Source organism: Leptinotarsa decemlineata, unplaced genomic scaffold (assembly GCF_025532065.1).
Source record: "Leptinotarsa decemlineata unplaced genomic scaffold, Ldec_3_MD MMD2_P_RNA_scaffold_14, whole genome shotgun sequence".
NCBI lineage: Eukaryota > Metazoa > Arthropoda > Insecta > Coleoptera > Chrysomelidae > Leptinotarsa > Leptinotarsa decemlineata.
The window spans coordinates 12,458,965-12,481,475 of NW_027412528.1; the positions used below are offsets into that span (position 1 = coordinate 12,458,965).

The 22,511-nt window shown below is 33.3% G+C and overlaps 1 protein-coding gene across 2 annotated transcripts in view; it reads right to left on the reverse strand.

The window, feature by feature from the left end:
* Nucleotides 1–22,511, reverse strand: part of ec (ubiquitin specific peptidase echinus) — a 348,513-nt gene that overhangs the window by 246,228 nt on the left and 79,774 nt on the right. The window contains exon 1 of one of the 2 annotated variants that reach the window (XM_074179509.1): nucleotides 21,904–21,922. The exons of the other annotated variant lie outside the window; for it this stretch is intronic. The gene's annotated coding sequence lies outside the window, so the exon portion shown is untranslated. Of the gene's footprint in view, nucleotides 1–21,903; nucleotides 21,923–22,511 lie in introns of those variants that run through there. 2 annotated transcript variants of the gene reach the window in all.

The window sequence follows — 22,511 nt, forward strand, 5'->3', positions numbered from 1 at the left end:
CCACCTTCTTCTTTTTCAGTACGGTCAGTGGACTCAGGTCATTCTTGGCCCCAAAAAATGAGTTGCATTCCTCGTAGAACTGGTACCATTTCAGTGGAAGCGCTTCTTGAAGCAAGAGCCGAATCGATCCCTCTACGAAACCCTTTTTCACTTGGAAGGATCGATCGCAGCTTGAGAAATGGTTCTTATGGAGATTCTGTGAAACGTGTTCTTCCTTACGAATCAGTAGAGAGTTGTCCTGAAAATCTAGAGATTGTTACATGAATAGCATTTTACAAGTGTTGTTCATGACGAAGAATTTCAAGAACGAAGTTTTAATGATGAACGAGAACGGGAATGTTTCCTGCTTATTCATCAAACTCAAACAACTGTTCATGCAGCTGCAGTTTCGTAAGAAGGTATCATCTTTCCCTCCAACCAATTTCCTGGAGTCTTTGAAGTCCACTAGATACTCGTTAGGACAACAAGAGGATTGTTCCGAATTCTTGGGGTTCTTGTTGAATACTCTTCGTGAGCAAAACAATAGCAAAATCAATACTCCCAGCCGCTCTGGACTGAATGATTCCGTACAACCCATCTCGTCTTGTGTTTGTAAATCTTTTGCTGGAAAAATCCTCACTTGTTTACTTTGTGGTAAATGTTCAAGAAGTACTGAAAACTTATGTGAATTTCTGGAACTTCATCTAGCTTTTCCTAATACGACTAATTACCAGTCGGTGCAAAGCTTATTGTTAAATCATCTGAAAATGGAATTTTTAACAGGTGATGATCGACTGTATTGTCAAACATGCGCCAAACTAACTGACTGTTATAAGGAAACAAGTATAGCTGAGGCACCAGTCAGTCTAATAATAACACTGATGATTTTCAAACAAGACTCAACCTCTAACGGAAGCAAGAAACTATTTGGAAGGTTCGAAATAGATGAACATTTCAACTTAGCAGACCACTGTTATAATATTCATGCAGTCATTATTTACTGTGGTTCTGGCGTTGGGAGACCCCCAAACGAAGAGCTACATCATTTTGTCGCATGCCACCTTGAAGAAGCCCTACAACTCTATTCATCTCAGCCAATGGTAAGTGATGGCGTTCCATGTTAAAGTACAATATTTCCAGTTTAATTGCTAAGCAAGAACTGCATAGAATGTACAAACTCGACACTTTCAGATTATTCATTTTAGCCGAAAACCTACAGTTTGTGAAAAACTTGATAAAAGATTAGTTACCGTTTTTGCAGGCTTTGTTCAACCCATAAAAATCTACAGAGTGGTCGAGTGTACCAATTTAATCGAAATTAAACGACCTCATGCATTTATTTTTATGATATTTAGTATGTTATAAAAATATCCCTAGACTTTTCCGATGTGTGTATTATTCTTTTTTTTTTATTCAAGGTCATAAACAATATCATAATCTGCTCCTAACTGTTACATATGTTGAATTTTTGAGTTCCTAGACGGTCATCTAGGAATAGTGTCACATATTATCTCAACACTTCGCGTACAAATATAATGAAAAAATCTCCAATTTATACAATGTGCGATACCTCTAATTCTGTTAGTGATGTCCTAGATATATTCGACTGCCAGATTATACAAATCAAAAGACATTTCTTAGCTAACTGACAGTTCTGTTTTTTTTTAATATACATTCACAAATCATATTATGTAAGTACATATTTGTAAATTCCACTGTTACTCCCTATTCTGTAGTTGGGTTCAACCTGTAGAATAGTGTATGAAATAAATAAATAAATAAATATTGATATTTGTAATCTATTGAAGTTTTTGGATACCTTACTGTGACCAACGGTCAATTTCCTCTTCAAGAGTATTTGATAATCGATTGATATTTACTGTTTTCATGTTATTTATATAATTGATTCAATTTCATTTTATTGTTTTCGGTTAACGTTGATATCTATCAATATTGCCACTGCTATCAACGGCAGTAGAGACAAACATGACCGCTAAAACTCCAGTCAATATATCAATGATAGTTTCTTATTTAAAACTATTACTTTTGAACATTTTCGAAAACGAATCGCAGGGTCCAATTCTAAAAATTTTTTGATGTACCTTTTTTATTTGAGAAACGATGAGATTTAAAAAATGCATTATTAACGGTACCTAACTACTTTTTGTCTGCTCTGAAATCGAACCGTAATCACGAAAGGCTTAAATTATAACAATCTTTTGGAAGGCTATATTAAGACAGTCTAGCCTGCAGGTGTGGTAATAATTATGTAATTATATGGAAAGCCAATATTCTCTAATAACAAAATTTATACGGCATGGCCCTCAACATGATTTCGCTCCTACAAAAGAGGCAAAAGAAGAAGTGACTTTATCATAACTTTCATGGTTCGAATTTCAGTAGCTTTTTAAATCTCTTGAATTTTGTGTAGGTACTTCTGAAAATACTATCTACTGACAAAATGATTAGGCTTTCGCGGCAGAGTTTTTCAGTGTCACTATTTTTCGGGTTTAAAGGTCGCCGATTTTTGGAATTTCTTCCTTTCGCGTCAGGAAGATGACCTTCAAACCCGCAAAATAGTAACAATTGATACTATTTACTGATAATTGTAATGGTAAAACATATTTCATTAATATTCACGCGAAGAGATGGAAAAGTATCTGTTTCATATAATCAGGTTTCCATTGAATATGAATATTCTTACTATATACGTTAAGATGGGTAAAAACTTAAGGTAGGTAGGGTTTATAATATAGATTAGACTAAAATCCTTGTGAAACAAAATATTCCTATAGTTACTTGAAGTTGGAAAAAACACAGAAGTAAGGTCGACAGAATTGAAAATTGATAATCTCAAAATCACAAAGAACATAATAATAATAATAATAAATGGGCTTTATTCATTGACATACATTGTTTATAAAAAAAAAGTAGATACACAAATCAATAGAAGCCGAGGCTGTTTTACAACTTAACCTAGGGAATAGCATGTATTATACAGGGCTTTTCATGATGAGCGTTAATTAGCCTTTTCTGGCAAACTATTCAACGGATCAACCTGAAAATTCCACAGTATACATAAGTCAATATGACCTACACGCCTAAAATATTTTAGACGAAGCGGCGTTGTCGCTCCTACTATAAAGTAGCGGCTTCTTTGATTTTTCAAATGGAACATCCCGTATATAATATCATATTATGATTCACTATCATTTTGTCAACAAATTCATATACTATTTCCCTATACCTATCTATTACCGTTTAAAAGATATAAATTAATTTCGATATTTTTTTTACCAAACATGAACTTTTATAAATGCTGATAATCTTGAACTCTCTTGCACTAAAACGATCAAATTTGAAATGTAGTGGAATGATACCATGAGGATCTTCACTCCGAGTCATATTTTCATTTGCCTCATACAGGGTCTTCAAAAAATGCAGATACTTTGATCTCATGAAGAAATGAGTGGAACTCAATTTTTTCAAATAGAACACCCTAAATATTTCAACATTTTTGAGCTCTACATCCAATTTTAGATCAACTTTGTTCAGATAATACTATTTCTATTTTGAACCTTTTTCGAGATAAACTGTTTCAAACGGAAATTGACATGGTTTCCTTGTTCATCACTCATTTTCGTAAAACAGATTTCGTTTGATGTTTCTCAATTAGTCACAGATAATACAATGAAAAGATAATTATTAAAATACTCCTCAACCATCGAATGAAACTTCTCTTCAAATAATAGTATTATTAACCCTGAAACACGAACTGAAAATAATAAACCCATAAATTAATGAGTTAATTTAATCGTCAGTGTATTTCAGAATATGTTCAAACACATCTCCACCTATACTTGAACAAACATGTAATCTCTTCAAAAGATTGTCATGTGTATCGCTTCTAATCAAGTCTGGAGTGAAACTATTGAAAGCAGTTGTAACTCTCGATTTCATATCTTCCATTGTTGTTATTGGAGTAGAGTAAACCATATTTTTAATGAATCCCCACACGAAATAATCTAATGGATTGCCATCTGGTGTTCTAGGAGGCCAACGAAAAGGTTCATTATTACCAATCCATCTGTCTTCGAAGATTTCGGTTAAAGCTTCGCTGACTGAATAAGAATTATGGGGTGGAGCACCATCCATTTGGTACCATACACGTTCTCTTCCTGGTCTATTATTTGAAATCATTTGAATTCCATTCCTCAATAAATCTTCATATTTTGATGCATTCAAATTATCATCATAAAACTCGATATAAAAAATTGACTCATTCTTTATGGCACAAAATACATTGAATTGCCATCTTTCTTGAAAACCCTTTTGGCGGACAACATGGGGATTTTCTGGCGCCCAATAATGACTGTTGTGTCTATTGAAAACTCCATTTTTTGTGAACTTGGCCTCATCTGTCCATATGATATTGTCAAGGAAATGTTCATCCTCTTGAGTCTTGACAAGTAACCATTCAAAGAATTCCACTCTACGAGGTAAATCAGTCTCTTTCAAATGTTGGACACAGTAGAACTTATAGGGATGCCATTTATGCTTATTAAGAATTCGACAAATTGTCACGTAGAGTATATCTATCTCCCTTTCAGCCTCGTGCAGAGAAGCATTTGGAAGTGTATGAAAGTATCCCAAAACTGTTATACCATTGTCATCATCATCCACTTTAGTCTTCTTACGAATGATTTTTGGACGGAAGGTTCCATTCAACCTACAGTTTTTTAGTACTCGATTTATCACATTATTATTGGGCTTCGGAAGTTGTGGATATCTTTCATAAATACTTGGCATGTTCTACTTGCGATTCTATTGCACTCACCATATATTATTAATAAATTCAAGAAATCTTCATTACTGTAACCTAATCTTGACATTATTCTATTATAATTGGTAGCTATCACAATCAGTCAAAACCACCAAAGAAAGTCTGACGTTAAGTAATTGGTTTATTAATTTTTCCAAAACATACTATTAAAAAATAGTAATGTGTACTGTTGTACGTTAGAGACCAATACCTCAATGTATACAAATTGTAACTTTTTCTAAGGTAGGTACATACCAATTTCGAATTGACTGATCTGAGACAGTTCAAAAACTGGATCAAAAATATTACTAAGTATAAAAAAAATGTTGAATATCCAAAATAAGTGATGAATTCAAAAAAACGAGCAAGAAAACCACGTCAGTTTCCCTTTGAAACAGTTTATCTCGAAAACCGTTCAAAATAGAAATAGTATTATTTGAACAAAGTTAATCTAAAATTAGATGTAGAGCTCAAAAATGTTGAAATATACAGGGTGTTCCATTTGAAAAAATTGAGTTCCACTCATTTTTCCATGAGATCAAAGTATCTGCATTTCTTGAAGACCCTGTATGAGGCAAATGAAAATATGACTCGGAGTGAAGATCCTCATAGTGTCACTCCAGTCCATTTCAAATTTGATCGTTTTAGTGCAAGAGAGTTCAAGATTATCAGCATTTATAAAAGTTTATGTTTGGTAAAAAAAATATTGAAATTAATCTTCTATCTTCTAAACGGTAATAAATAGGTATAGGGAAATAGTATAAGAATTTGTTGACAAAGTGATAATGAATCATAATATGATATTATATACGGGGTGTTCCATTTGTCAAAAAAGCCGCTACTTTATAGTAGAAGCGACAACGCCGCTTCATCTAAAATATTGTAGGCGTGTAGGTCATATTGATTTATGCATACTGTGAAATTTTCAGGTTGATCCGTTAAATAGTTTGTCGGAAACGGCTAATTAACGCTCATCATGAAAAACCCTGTATAGAAATATAAAAATAATTACCTAGTATACATTGATGAGTAAGTAGTTCATGAATCTTTGTAAAACTAAGAAAAAAACAAGGGTTATAAATTCCAAAGTGAATACTCAACATAATCTATTTAGCTTAAAAAAGGTAAGATATATGTATAGCAAAATATACACAAAAGTGAGACAAAAGGAAAACCATATGAGCAAGGCATAACATGAATATATTATTTATTCAGAAGACTTCAGATATGTTCTCAACTTTTCTTGAAATTATATATGGAATAGTGTCTAAATTCACTGGGCAGAGCGTTGTATTGTTTGATAGAGTTGTAAATAAAACTACGAGGAAAGCAGGCTGTCGCGTGTTTTGGAATAAGAAAGACGAATGCAATTGTTTTGTATTTTTTGTAAGCGATTTACATCAGTTTGTATCAAAGCAGGGCCGTAGATTATATCGCAATATGGTAATCTAGACAATATGAGGGTTTCGCAAAGTTTCAACTTCAATTTGGAAGTCATAATATCTCTACTTTGATAGAGTTGATGTAAGATACTGTACGAGATAGCCACAAACCCAAGTTCTTGCTTTCTGTAATTATTTCTAGTAAGTCTTGTCCAAGTTAGATTTCCATTCTTTTTTCAATTTCCCACCTTTTGTGTTTCGGACCAAAAAGTATTCGCTGAGATTTTTTAGAATTCGATTTCAGGTTATTGGCTATAGATAGAGATCCAGTAACTTTTGTAGATCGCTGTTTATTTTTTCCATTATAAATATATATATATATATATATATATATATATATATATATATATATATATATATATAAAATCTAGAAAGGTTAATGCTGTCAAGCTGCTGGAAAATAATTCCATGAAAATCAAAAAATAAATAGATAAGTACTCTTTGATCATTCCCATATTGATTTCAATTTAAGAGCCACCGGTATACAGCTGTTTCAGCCTATTGGGCATCGTCAGTACCGGGCAGGCGGTCCTCGATTGAAGACAAAATGAGAAAAAACCAAGAAAGTACTTGATAAAAATAGCTGCGTAAACGCAAGCGAAACATAAGTGGAACCACCTATTGGTGTGACACCCAAGTCAACTTGCCAAGTTTTTATGTCAGTGTTGGTGGTTTGACCAATCAACCGACAACTGCGGTAGCAGAAATTTGGGAAGCTAACCTGAAATGCCATCGGATAACGAATCCACGTTTCTAGAAATGATATGAAATCTAGAAAGGTTAATGCAGTCAAGCTGCTGAAAAATAATTCCATGAAAATCAAAAAATAAGTAGATAAGTACTCTTTGATCATTCCCATATTGATTTAAATTTAAGAGCCGCCGGTGTACAGCTGTTTCAGCCTATTGGGCATCGTCAGTACCGGGCAGGCGGTCCTCGATTGAAGACAAAATGAGAAAAAACCAAGAAAGTACTTGATAAAAATAGCTGCGTGAACGCAAGCGAAACATAAGTGGAACCACCTATTGGTGTGACACCACACCGCTTGCGTTTACGCAGCTATTTTTATCAAGTACTTTCTTGGTTTTTTCTCATTTTGTCTTCAATCGAGGACCGCCTGCCCGGTACTGACGATGCCCAATAGGCTGAAACAGCTGTATACCGGTGGCTCTTAAATTGAAATCAATATGGGAATGATCAAAGAGTACTTATATATATATATATATATATATATATATATATATATATATATATATATATATATATATATATATATATATATTACAATGTAGGTTTTCACGGATGGTAGAATATTCATATCTCCCGCCAAGTTCAAGGAATCGCACGCAGTTCATTAAAAAATTTGACACCATATCTTCGAGTACGGCGATGGAAAGTGATACATTAGCTTTCGGTGGTCGGTATACAACTCCGAATATGTATTTTTTGTCAAATTTACTCACCGATATCCAGATATGTTCGAGATATTGGTTAATCTCGGTAAAAATTACTCGAAATTTTGAGCACTAATGAATGCTTTTTTATGAAAAGTGTTAATTTTCAGTTGAAGTTATTGTGAAACAATTTTGAAATTTGCGTTATCCATTTATTTTACTATTACAGGTAGCAAGAATATATAGTCGTACTTTAAGCCACAACGAAGAATATTATAGGCTTGGTTTATATTGAAGCGTGAGAAAAACCGAAGGTGAACCGTTATTCAAGTTCAGATTGGGTACTCGTCGTATTTTAAATATAAAACAGATCACACTCGAAATTCATTTGATAAAGCAAGTGGTTGAGAGTTATAACACAAAAAACCTCGTGGGTACGAGTTTTGTTGGAAACAGTTATGAATTTCAAGTTGGTAGACTTTTTGAATGTATAACAACTACATTTCACGTCGTGTATACATACTTGAAGAAAGTTTGGTTTTGAAAAAGAAAAAACATCAAATATGACCTGCTCTATTAATTTATTTATACAATGTGTACAAGCCAAATGGAATAAATTCATTTTTTCGGTTACGGTATATATTTTGACATAATCCTGAAACACGTCAAATTCAAATTATAATTTGACATACTTCAACGGAAAAATGCTACCCTTACCTTCAACCCCCGTCGAATGACAGGTACAACCCCCAATTTTTTAAATGGGAAATATAGGCTTGTGATATACAGTGTGACCCATTTTTAATGGAAACACCCCCCTAAAATTTGAAGTTGAAAATCGATTTTAATAATTTTTTTTTAAATGTCATGTACTGAAAGGTCTACCTTGGGACAGGATTTGAAATGTTTATTAGAGTTTCAGGTCATACTACGATATTTTTTCTTAGTCGAAAATCGGGATTTTTCATTAGCGATTTTTTATTGAAAAAATCACTACGCCACTGGATTCAGAGTGCCTCTAAACAGGTATGACCAAAATTTCATGAAAAAATATTCATTATTAACAAAGTTATGACAACTCAAAAATTCGAAAATTCGCACAGCTAACTGTCACAATCATTTTTTTCATGATTTCAACAATAAAGTGCCGCCAGATGAAAAAAAAAACAAATAGCGTAAATATTTTTAATGAAAATAACGGAATTACATTCACACAATTCAACTAACAATGAAGCAAAAAATTTTAATAAACGTAACTAATAACTAATTATTGAAATGTTTCGATTCAGTGCAACAATTAATTCTAACTCATATTCTAGTAGCCTCTACTAATCCACCACGTATTTCGATACATGTGTCGTAGCGCTTACGAATGTTTCTGATTACGTTCCTTAGTTCTTGAGGGCTAATATCTGCACATACCTGTCGAATTCTTGCACAAAGTTCATTTCTATCTCTTGAGCGGTTTTTGTAAACCTTTTGTGTGAGAAGTCCCCAGAGAAAAAAGTACAAAACTGTGAGGTCTGGAGATCTGGGTGGCCATTCTATAAACGGACTACAACGGCCTATCCATCGGTTTGGAAAATGTTCGTTAAGCCATTGCCTCACAGCTCTGGCATAATGAACTGAACACCCATCTAACTGGACAATTAAATTTGATCGTTCATTGATTGACAGCTCGTGAATAGCATCCCAAAACTCTGTGTTTAAAAATTCTAGAAACCTCTGCGCCTTAATGTATTCCTCAAAAAAGAAAGGACTAATATAATTCGTTCGTTCAATATCCCACACATGACGTTGATTTTTTGGGAATACTGGCTTTTACAGTTTATTACCCAGTTAGGATTCTTCGCTGTCCAATAGCGACAATTCTGTGATGACACTACTCCATTTGTAGTGAAAGTGGCTTCGTCGGTATATAAAATATTTTTTATGAAATTTATATTGTTTAAATATTCCCCTTGGGCCCATAAACAATATTCCAGGCGTCTTGCTTCGTCGCCTTCTTGAAGTGTGTGTAAAAATTTTGGCTTGAAAGGTTTAATATTCTTCGCCTTGAGACATCTCCGAATAGTTTCTCGTGGAATATTAAAATCTAAAGTGGCATTCCTTATATTGGCTTTAGGATTATTTCCGAAATAATCTAAAATGATTTGATCATCGATCGAGGACGATCTGGATGTTTCTCATTGAATACTCTACAAACATCGCTAGCACTTGTAACGTCATCTCCCGAAAGGCGTACAATTTCAATTTTCTCTCTTACGCTCAATCTTGCAGCCATGACACAAAATAATTCGAAGAACTGTAAGGTGAATATTGTTGACAATAGTACACTTAAATCTTTCACAAGTGTCAAACTGTAATATCATTTCCATGGCAACTAATATTTAAATTGAAATATTAGGTCCTAGTTTTAGTTAATTTGCGTGAAAATTTGAATGTAAATCCGTTATTTTCATTAAAAATATTTACGCTATTTTTTTTTCATCTGGCGGCACTTTATTGTTGAAATCATAAAAAAAATATTCTCATGGCTATATCTGTTGATATAGGGTGTTTTTTGTGACTGTAACTGTGTGAGTTTTCGAATTTTTGAGTTATCATAACTTTGTTGATAGTGAATATTTTTTCATGAAATTTTGGTCACACCTGTTTAGAGGCACTCTGAATCTAGTAGCGTAGTGATTTTTTCAATAAAAATATCGCTAATAAAAAACCCGATTTTCGACTAAGAAAAAATATCGCAGTATGCCCTGAAACTTTAATAAACATTTCAAATTTTGTCCCAAGGTAGACCATTCAGTACTTGACATTTCAAAAGAAAATTTATTGAAATCGGTTCACAACTTCAAATTTCAGGGGGTGTTTCCATTAAAAATGGGTCAAACTGTATAATAATAATAATAGTAACCTTTATTAACCATATGTGTATGAAATCTAACAACAAAATAATAGTATGGTTGAAAGAAGCCTGATCAGTCAAGGCTGGTCTTCCTCGGGAATCTGGGATACAAAATAAACAAAAAAAACACTAATATTAAAGAATAAAGATTTGAAAAGTCACAAAGATAAGAAGTTGAATAATTATCATTGAAAATTTAGAAGGTATTTAGGAAAGACATATTAACTGAAATTTATGGAGATTGCATGAACTTATATAATCAAACATTGCTTTTAAAAAAGTTTTTTCTGTAGGTGTTTACGAAACCTGACCACTGACATTGTTTTTAGGTTTTCAGGGAGTAGGTTGTATGCTTTGATCAGATTGTAAAAGAAGGATTTTTCGAATTGTTTAGTGCGATGATGGGGAAGTGTGATTATATCGTTTGATAGGTCTTTTCATTCTCTATTCAAAAATGTTAGCAGTTTCAAGTTAATTGCAACAATTGAGATAAAATAAAAAATCATATGATTACCTACCAAAATTTGATTAAATACACTTCAAACTTAGTGCAATATACTCAAAACTTATTTCATGTATTGAGGTATTGATAAACCATAGCAATGTTCTTTTTAGATGGTATCATTTAAAAAAACTAAATAATTTACGTGGCAACGTTAGTTTGAAACGCCTTGTCAATTTGTTTTGTATATTACAACATTAGTTGCCAGTATTTCAATTTAAGTTTGAAGTTCGTTAACTTCAAGTCTGACAAATGGTTAGGTTAACGGAAATGCATGAAATAACAGTTTTACAAATGATTGGTTACGCAGATGAAACCCGAACACAGTAGAAAGTAGCTCGCCTATTTCATTAGACATTTCCTAATTTACCGCTCATATCCCAAGGAACAATAAGCAAAATAGAGAAGCAGTTCCGCGAGCTTGGTCATGTAGGACAGATTAAAAAAAGCAGCTGCCAATGCAATGAGTAATGAACTCAAATCAGATGTGATGATTGAGTTTGAGGAAAACCCACATACATCGAGTAGACAGGCATCCACTACATTGAATGTAGTGGATTCATAGTAAACGTATTAAATGAAAATGAAATGTATCCCTATAAAATGATACCTACTCAGGAGCTCATGTAAGACTATGTAGACGACTATTATACAAGAACTTATTTTTGTGAGTAAATGATAGAATGTTCGATAACAATATCATCCAATTAGAAGACGTTGTTTGATAAGTGTACTTTGTCTCATAAAAGTCATGTTAATCGGCAAAATTGCCGCTACTGGTCAACGGAAAATCTTCACTGAATGAGAGAAAAACACACGCAATACTCTCAAAAGGTTAATGTTTGGGTAGGGGTTGTAGGAAACCATATCATCGGTCTCTTTTTCAGTGAGGCAACTTGAATGACAATAATTATTTGGCACTACTTCAAAATGATGTCATTCCAAGTTTAGCAAATGTATATCCTGATGTAGAAAACCCTCAAGCTCCAGTCTTATCTCGTTATCTCGAGAATCAGGAATCAGTTGTACGAATGTTCTTAGGATCCTTCATAAGTACAAATTTCATCCATACAAGATAAGACTAGTTCTTGACTTGAACGAATATGATTTCAATAGCCGTATCGAATTTTGTGAAAGCCTAATTGAACGGATCAACTTGCATCAGAATTTCTTGTATAAAATTTGTTTTTCGGATGAATGTACGTTTAGTTTGACTGTAGAGGTGAATCGGTAAAATTGTCGATATTAGAGTGATACGAATCCTTATTTATACAGTCAAGTTCATACCCAACGACCTCAAAAACTGAATGCTTGGGCAGAAATTTTGGGTGACCATATCATAGGACCTGTTTTCTATCGATGATAATTTGACTAGTGATAAATATTTGGATATGTTCGAGAATCGGATAATACCGTGCATCAATAGGGCAATTGAGGAGGATATAAATTTATTCGAAAACGAAATAGTTTTTCAGCAGGATGGTGCACCTCCTCATTATGCAGCTCCAGTGCGACAATTTTTCAAAGATCAGTTTCCTGGTCGCTGGATTGGCAGAGGAGGTCCTACAGAATGACCACCAAGATCTCCGGATCTCACTCCTGTAGATTTCTTTCTATGGGGTCATTTGAAGTCTAAAGTGTATGAGATAGAATCAACAACATTAGAAGATTTGAGAGAGAATATCATGAGGCATTGCAGAGAAATGACTCCCGAGATTCTCAACCAGGTGAGAGCGGCAATGGAATCTCGTTTGTACCATTGTATGGAAGTTGGTGGAAACGTTTTCAGAACATTTATCATGAGAAATTTTTTTCTTCTTATTGTCCAGTCATCAGATTTTGATTCACGAATTAATAATAAATCTCTTTTTCTGATTTACTGCTATAGATTTATTTGTCTATAGAACGAATATTTCAAAATGTGGCCTCGTGTATGATTGTTGACCTGTTTTTTTATTTTTCCTGAAAAAAAGTTATTCAGGGTGGCTCATTTTCAACTCAAATAATTTGTAACTCCTGAACCATAAGCTTCAAACCATATGTTTATATTTTTTGTTAAAATATGCTCGTCATGGAGCATCTGATAATGCGAAAAAATATAAAGTGATCTATTAAAAAAATTGGTGACATGTACTAAGGGGTGCGATAACATCAAATGTGGATATGTCAAATTGTGTCCCCCTGTGTACTATTGTTGACATGGTTTTTTATTTTTCCTGAAAATCATTTTTCCAACAGTCATTCAGGATGGCTCGTTTCAAATGGAATGCACTTTATAAGTTCCGTGTTATTATATATTTGGAATGCAGGAATATAATTCCTTTTTTTATCATTCAGGTTATTAGATCAAATTACATACAATTAAACTCATTTGTTCTTCCAGAAGTCGTGAAACCACCTGTACTACTATCATTATGTCTTCTTCTACATACATTCTTCATCAGAGGAAACTCAATCAAACGTTCAGCAATTTGAACCCATTAGACTTAATCGTGAAAGTACTGATACCGTAATCACGAACCTCTCGTGGTTGCCGTGAGATATTTAGTCTAGTTCACATGTTCACAATTAAGTGAAAAAAAAATGGGGCTTTAGTTTTTTCTTAATATCTCGGAAAATTTTCAAAATTTTGGAAATTTGAAAAAAGATTTGAAAAGATCAATGAATTTGCGTAAAAAAAGTCCCTACTCCCGAAACTGTATCTCGATTATTTATAATTTTTACAGAGCCCTGAAAATAGAGCCAAAAGCGGGTAGTCTGGCTTCCGCGCGCCTTTCGTCACTCTGACATAAGAACAAAAAAAATTATTTAAACATATTAAATGTAAATATTAAGGAATAAAAAAATTGGGATACATCAATAAACAATAATTCGCAGTCAAAAAATTTTTATCCCAATTTTAACGTTAATTATAAATTTGTTAATTAATAACTTTTTCTGAATTGAAAGTTAATATAAAAATCCCTATAATTATTAAACTAAAACCCTGGCATTTTTTTCCTTTGGTGGAGTTATCCTCAATAGGCAAAAAAAATAGATTAACTTTGCCAAAATAAAAAAATTGTTATTTTCTATTTTTTTATTGACAATTGAAAATTATAATTTTATAAAAAATACATTACAATTTTTTTTTCTAATTTTTTATTGTTTCAATGTCTCATGGCTAAAAACTAATCAATAATATATTTTTTTTATTTTTTACAGCTATTGTTAATGAATTCATTATAAACATTTTTTGCATTATGTTAATTGAGAAAAATTATGATTTTTAGAAAAAAAATAGTTTCCTAAAAAAATTTCTTTGTTGCTAAAAAATGCGTTTATTAATTAACAATCGATTTTTGCAACTGAATATTAAAATTAAGGAACCGTTTTTTAAATAATAAATTCTTTTGTTCTTCAAGGTTTTGAAAAAACTTTTTTTTTCAATTGTTTATTAAAAAAAAAATTTGTTATGAACAAATAGTTTTTTTCAATACTTTCTTCTATAATAAAAGTAACTATGTTTTTTTTTATTTATTCTATTTTTTATAAAACTTTTGATATTGTGATAGCTTGATACTTGTCTTTTTTATTCGCTCCTTCGCTTTTATAATTATAATAACTTCCTTGCTCATCTTTATGCAAAAAGATATTTCAATTTATCATGATCCTCATTTCTGAGAGTTTGGTTTTATTGGCACCTACATAGAAAGAAACCTTATAAAAATTACTTCACGTAGAAAATCAATTAGGACGCTCACTAGACCATCCAGTGATAATTTCAAATTCATTAAATGGTTGCTTGAACAGCTACCTATTCCATTATTTTAGAAAGAGGAAATATACAGATCATTTGCTTTTTCTTTCATGAGTTTTCTGAAGGTACAATTCTTACAATAATGCCCTACTCACTAAATTGTTCACTTATAAATCCAACAAAAAACAAAGTTCCTTTTTCACGGGGATGATCGAAACTGATTCCACCTTTTACATCAATTATAAGTTTCTACTTTGATCGTAACTTATCGTAGCACATTTACATATGAAATGCATTTTGAGCACTGACACTTGTTTCTGATTCTCAAACAAAATATCAATGATACATGTCCAGTCTGTAAAGCTCAACATCTATATTGTGGAGTTCAACATGTCTAAAAATGAAGTTGAAAGACACCTTTCCTGTTGACAGATTGATGTGATATTTGGTACCCACATTTAGTGTTGATGACAATGAAATTCAATACATTCTGTATCATTGTAAATCCAAAATGGCCGCAGCTATAAAATGGCGGTTACATATTTTTTCACAACTACCTCAATATTGGTAACAAATGACAGAGCTTGACTAGTAGAATAGTGGTACACTTTGAAAAATATGCAAATTCAAGATGGCCACAGCTACAAAAGGCTGATTAAATATGTTTTCACAACTACCACAGTATGGTAACAAATGATGCAGATAATGTACTAAAAACTAGAAAATAAAACAGAAGATCCTAGGTAGCAGTCATCACACCACTCTCCTCATCAATCTACGGTATTGATCAAATAAAAAATAAGTGGTGTGATGGCTGCTACCTAGGACCGTCCGAATTATTTTTTAGTTTTCAGTATTCATCATTATTATCTTTTTCTTTTTAATAAAACCGTTCAACATAAAAAAATTTACGTATTCTATTTTGTGGAAAGATGGAGAAGTAGAAATCCAAAACCTTATCTTTGGCATTGAAAAGGAAATGAGATAACCTAGCATGTGTTCCGAATGCCACTTCCACATTGTTTTTTCTGAAGAAACCCGCAATTATCTCTGTTCTCTGTGTATTTATTTTTTCTTAAAATGAAGGGAGCGGTGGATTTGGCTATTCCGGTATTTTGTTCAATGGTGCGAATGGATATCTTATATTTCTTATTCACAATGAAAAATGGAGTCGTCTTCAGGGTATATAGTCCAGTCATTATATTAAGTTCACCTCGGAATTCGAGATACCAGCTGTAAGTCTGTAAATACTTGTATATTGACACCCTAAAAGTTGTCTCAAAACCTACATATGGTAGGGTGTAAGCAACTATTAAATTTCAAGGTCAAAGGTCACAAAAATCGGTTTTTTGCGCTTTTTTGGAAATATCTCATTTCCTATGGGTTTTTTGCTATTTGTATTTATTATCAATATTGTAGAATACAAAATTCTCTACAAATTTTGTTTTAAAAAATTTTTTTTACGGTGAACCGTTTTCGAGATAGAGGGCGGAGAGCACGCAGTCACAGCATCACTTCAGGTCAACCGGTACCTCCGGTCGAAAACGCGCCATATATAGTTGATGAACTATCGATAAATCAATGATTATAAATATTTGTCAATTTTTATTAACTATTATATTATATTTTATCATTTTTTTCCTAACTTATCCGCTTTTTATTCAGTATTAATTTATTTAACAACACTTACCTGCCCATGTAATTGCAGAATTGTTAATGAAAATATAGGAATTATATTTGAATTTTAACCTAATTATTATTTATAACTTCTTACATGATGAAAAAAAAACAAATAAATTATGAATTAATCTTTTTATTAAAAAATATCATTGAATACATTTATTTTTATTGAAAGTAAAGAAAAGGAATAAAGGGTACAAAAACTACAATTTATAATTTTAATCATCTTCTTCCTCTTCATCGTCGTCTTCTGGCTGCTGGTAAATTTCAAACTGGTCTTCATTATCGTCTTCAACGACATTTGTCTCAAGTTCTTCCATGATTTCGGGGTCAAAGGTTCCATCTTCGTCAATGTCGCTCTGATATGGTAGAGCATTGAGACAAGCTTGCCCATTACATTGGCCACAAGCTAAAGAGCATTGCAAGCCCGCTTTCCTGCATCCGCATCGCGAACCACAACCACTCTTGCAGTTGCAGAAAATTGTATTTAGCAAATCTTCTGGAGCAGGTGGTAAAATTGTCATGATAGGCTCCAGAAAATCGTTTCGCATTGCCCAACCCCATACCTGCGGTTCCAAATCATGTCCTAACCAAGTTTGAACTTGATAATATACACGGTTGAAATGTTGATGAGCAGCTGCACTTGTTGGTGGAATATTTGAAAGCTGCACAGGTTTATTAAGTTTTGTAGACTTGACGTAATGCATTTAACGAAGATGATCGAGACTTTTCACAGATTTCAGAGCATTATAGACTGCCAATAAGGTTTGAGTTCCACTCTCTAATAATCTCTGGGCCGAACAATTTCCTTCCTCAAATGCTGCAGCTAGTTCATCCAAATTTGTCAGTTTCTCAAAAACTTTTGAAAGTGATTTCTTCCCTTTTTAAAAAGCGCAGAAGTTGTGTCACAGCCACTTAATGCGTGCAGAAATAAAATATGTTTTTTAGAATGAGGATAATTATCAAAACTTTTAGTCGAGTATATCTCCGTTTTTACATTACCTTTCCCAACTTCTTTAAAGAAAATTTCTTGTTCGTAAGACAGTGTACGCCCAATTAAAATGACAAGTAAATCAATATCTTGTCCTATTATAACTGCAGTTTTTTTAGACTTTGATTCTTCAATTGCAATTGCAGCATGAAGAAAATGATAAAATATAATATAATATTTAATAAAAATTGACAAATATTTATACTCATTGATTTATCGATAGTTCATCAACTATATATGGCGCGTTTTCGACCGGAGGTACCGGTTGACCTGAAGTGATGCTGTGACCGCGCGCTCTCCGCCCTCTATCTCGAAAACTGTTCACCGTATAAACAAATTTTTTTAAACAAAATTTGTAGAGAATTTTGTATTCTACAATATTGATAATAAATAAAAATAGCAAAAAACCCATAGGAAATGAGATATTTCCAAAAAAAGCGCAAAAAACCGATTTTTGTGACCTTTGACCTTGAAATTTAATAGTTGCTTACACCCTACCATATGTAGGTTTTGAGACAACTTTTAGGGTGTCAATATAACAAGTATTTGCAGACTTACAGCTGGGTATCTCGAATTCCGAGATTCTTACCTAATTTAAGCTTAAATGACTGGATAGTTACAGAACGTGTATGTTGACAATTCCTTGAAAATTTAGATGAAAGAATTTCCAACAAGGATGCGACTGAAATTTTCGATTAAATAACGCACTGCGAATGTAAGGCTTAGTATTATTGACACATTGAACGAGAGTCTTTTTTGTGAAGGAAAATCAGTTTTTTGATTGGCCTTCTTTCGATATTTTCAGCATCCACAAACTTTAATGTTTCGGAGGTCAAAATCTGCCATCGTCTACCGAAATGGACAAAATTCAAGTCTATACGCAGTTCTTCGACATCTGCCGAAGAAGTTGAGAAAAAAAATAATCAGCAAAGGAAGGACTGCGTGTAGACTTCAATTTTGTCCATTTCTGAAAAAGGAGGCAGATTTTGGCCACCGAAACGTTAAGACAATGGAAGGTGAAAATACCCAAAGAAAGTCGATGAAAAAGTATTAACAACTCATTTAAACATTCATTTTGAATTCATTGTCATAAAGTTCATGAATCTACTTTTTTGTGGAGATTGTTGCAATGAAAATATCTAGAGTATTTTCATTTTCTATTTCTGGAAAAACTCTCTACCTTGATTAACTTTCTCAAGTTCATGAACGTAACATTCAAATAGTATTTGTCGTCGCGGCATTTAAATTTCTAAGTCGTCTACAAGTCCCAAATAGCACACTCACAACACCTGTCCGTTTTGATTAGAAACACCTGTGCAAAAAGCCGGCGGGCATGTAATTTACCAAGAAGTTGCATTGGCACAAATACATTACCTATCGTTAACTACTAACGAGTTGTGAATGGAGAATCATGAATTCGTTCCATAATACTTGTGTTTGTTATCTGTTATCAAATCCACTGCAAGAGGTAAGAAATAACAAAAATAAATTCAAAGTTCCTCATTCATGATTGCAAATAACCGAATTATAAAAGACATATTTCTCAAGAACCACATTTGAAATTTATGTTGAAAATTTTTTCAGGTGCTTTTTTGGGCTCTCGCATTTCGAAATTAAATTACTCTTTGCCAGTGTTGTTTTTTGGGTTTAAAATATTCGTCAGCGCATTGTTGAGAAAATTCGTCGTATTAATTTTCCATATTGATGTAAGGCAGTTTACACCTTGAATATGATGTAATGTCCTGAATAAATCCGAACAATTCATCAATTCTTTCGAATATTTCTGTTTCGTTGGTGAAGCGTCGATTTTTGAAACTTTAAAATTTCCCACTAGAGATCAAGCTATTCTATTTCCCTCGATTGATGGAGTCAAACTCCAGGACTACGTTATAGCTCTGGGTTCGAAAATTGAACGTAAACAGATCATTTTCACTTCGAGAATCTCAAACAATAGGGTCTGTATTTACTTGTCCAGTCAAACTGTTATTGAATCTTTTATGAGCCAAGGCGGAGAAATAATTGTCCCTGAGTTTTTGTAGACAAGTTTATCTCTAACCCAACGACAACCTCTCTATCCCTGTCTCTCACGAGACAGGGTTAGATAGGTTGATAGTCCATTGATAGTCTCACGTGCTTCAAGTGCAGAAAAACCGGACATGTAGCCGCATCATGCCAAGAACTGGTTCAAGAACAACACAGTCAAACCAAAGTTTCTAACCTAATCACTGATAATTCTATAGTTGAAAGCAATAAAATTTCTGAAACACCTAATACGTCCTCTCAGAAGCGTACAATCTCATTAATCTCCAGCCCTCCGACCGATTCCGACGTTTCTGCAAGTCCTTCTTTCATCACCCCCTACATTCAAATCCCAAAGAAACCCAAAAAAATCCGCAGCCTCCTCCAGAATCGGTGGAAAGCCTCATAGCACCAGCCAAGAGTTTTTTTGAAGGGGATGGCCCTCCTCCCATCCTAGATTTCAGTCAAATTACCAGCGTCCTAGAAAACTCATTCGGTTCGTCTGACCTATTAACATAGCAAGAACATATACGGAGGATATTCATGGACTACTAGGCATCCTCACCAAAATGTACCCACTTTTGACAGCTCGCAATATTAAGGCAAGAATCACTAAACTCAAGAAGAAAATCCTGAAACGCCTGAACCAAGTACTGGAAACTAACTCCAACGTATCAGTCTCTGATAGTGACAGTGACCTGTCTCAAGACACCTACTGAAGTTCTTTTCCCTCCATTAGCAATTTCTCTTCATTTTACAGTGGAACATTAATGAGTCATTCCCACATCTAGAGATGCTTCAGTTGTTGATAAGAAATGAAAATCCTTCAATCATATGTCTCCAAGAAACGAATTTCAGAACCGATCGAGTATACAACCTAAAAAACTACAGTTCTCAGAGCACGAAAACTGTATTTGATAAAACAGAGCAAACGCAAGTCGTGGAAAAATTATGTGTCATCACTTCAATACTCTACACCCATGTCAGAGGTATGACAAAAAGTGAATCGCATGAAAGGAATAACTACAAACTTTCGAATTTCGTCCTTGGAAACAAACTGCTCTTCTATCTCTGAAAACATTGAAATCGCCAATTTATTGGCCGATAGATTTCAGCAACTCTCCAGCGATAAAAACTTTGATCCGAATCTAGTCACTCAAAATTACCGAGCTCTCACCCGCAGACAGCAAGTTTCACTTACACGCCTGAGAATTGGACATACGAAATTTACCCATCTACATCTCCTAAAGCATGAAGTGCCTCGCATTTGTGATACCTGCAGTGTGACGATGAGTGTCGAACATTTCATCTCTGATTGCCTAGCTTTCAATGAAGAAAGACAATTTTTCGGATTACCAAGCGATCTCACCAATGCATTGGATGTTACGAACTTTACTTCTCTTTATAGTTTTTTGGAAAATGTTGGCATCTCTAACAAAATTCAATGTACCTACTGTAACCGCTAATAACCCTAGTGGTTGCTGCGGTGTTCTTCCTTTTAAATAAAAAAAACAAAGTCAAATAAATTCCTAACAAGAACGTAGGTGATGGTGAAATCATGAAAGTAACTACAAACATTGATAGATCGCAAACATGTTGTGATGTTATATAATCACCAGATTCATTGTTTGAGTTATTGAGTTTTGTGTTATTGTTTTAGAAAGCAACAGAACGGCTTTTGTATGCATCTACAGACCTCCATCAGGTAACTGGAACCACTTACTGGAATATATGAATAGTTAACTCACCTTTATTTTCGAAAAGTATGATAGGTGGCGATTTCAGTATTAAATCTGCAGTGGACCGTAATAATTCCAACCTTTTTCAAGATCTTTCAGTATCTTTTGAATATCTACACTAGTGACTTCTAACTCAAGTACATGTTTCGATAACTTTATTGGAATCGGAACAAAGTTGAAGTAAGTCTCTTGATCAATACCCACAAATAATGTTTCCGATATCCCCATGTTGTTCATTCTTATCTTGGACACAGTGTATATTAGATTAAGATTATAGTTTTAGGATACCTTTGATGGTTCTGTTTCAACGATAAGTAACATTAACATTTCGCTACTTGCACCCTTTGTTTTAAATATCTGTGATATTGAAAAAGTGATGCATGTGGAGTGTTTCGAATTATCAACGCAAAAAAGTATCATTTCATTCGATTTGATATTGAAAATAAAGAGTGGCGCTGGAATCCCTTTCAGGTTATGTAGTGCCCACACCAAAACAAAAATCGACCTGTAATTTTCCTTCTTGAATATTGGCAATGAATGAAAATAAGCAACTTTGGTAACATACCAAACATACCAAAAGGTATTAATAACGCACGGACATATTCATCGTTAAATACTAATATATCGATGACGGCATATTCTCTCGTTCATTCCTTGTCAATAATGTAGTGAAATTTAATTTCATACTCACCAAAATAGACTGGGAAATCTGAACAGCGTATATACATATTACGGAACGAACCACGTTGAGAAACCGTTAGAAAAATAATTAGTATCGATATTAATATAGCGGAAATATTGGGTGGGATCCAACAGTAAATGGATTTGTTTATTCAGTTAATTTAAATATAGACAGAAAGCGATCTGAATGTTATAATATCTAGCTTCATATTCCGGAACGGTTTCATATCAGAAATGTAACAGCCATATTTTTATTACTAAATGAATCCATTCTAGCAAATCAAAAGTTTTAAAGAACATATTAGTTTATAATGATCGGCCATTATATCTTTCATGTTTTATGGTTAGATGACATCAAGTAATTTCGTGTCTTTTTTATACGGAGTCGATAGATTTTTTGAAGGAATCTAACTCTATGTCATCTCTCAATTTGAAGGTGATAAACTATTTATTATGTATGTAAAACGCATGAAATGCTTTTGTCTTGTACACATTTTGTGTTTACAATAAAGATTTTTACCATATGTCATTATCAAACTCTAAACTTTAATAACGGGACAAAACTACTAGTTCTACGTATAAAATTTATTTGATATTATATTCTTTCGTTTATTCATT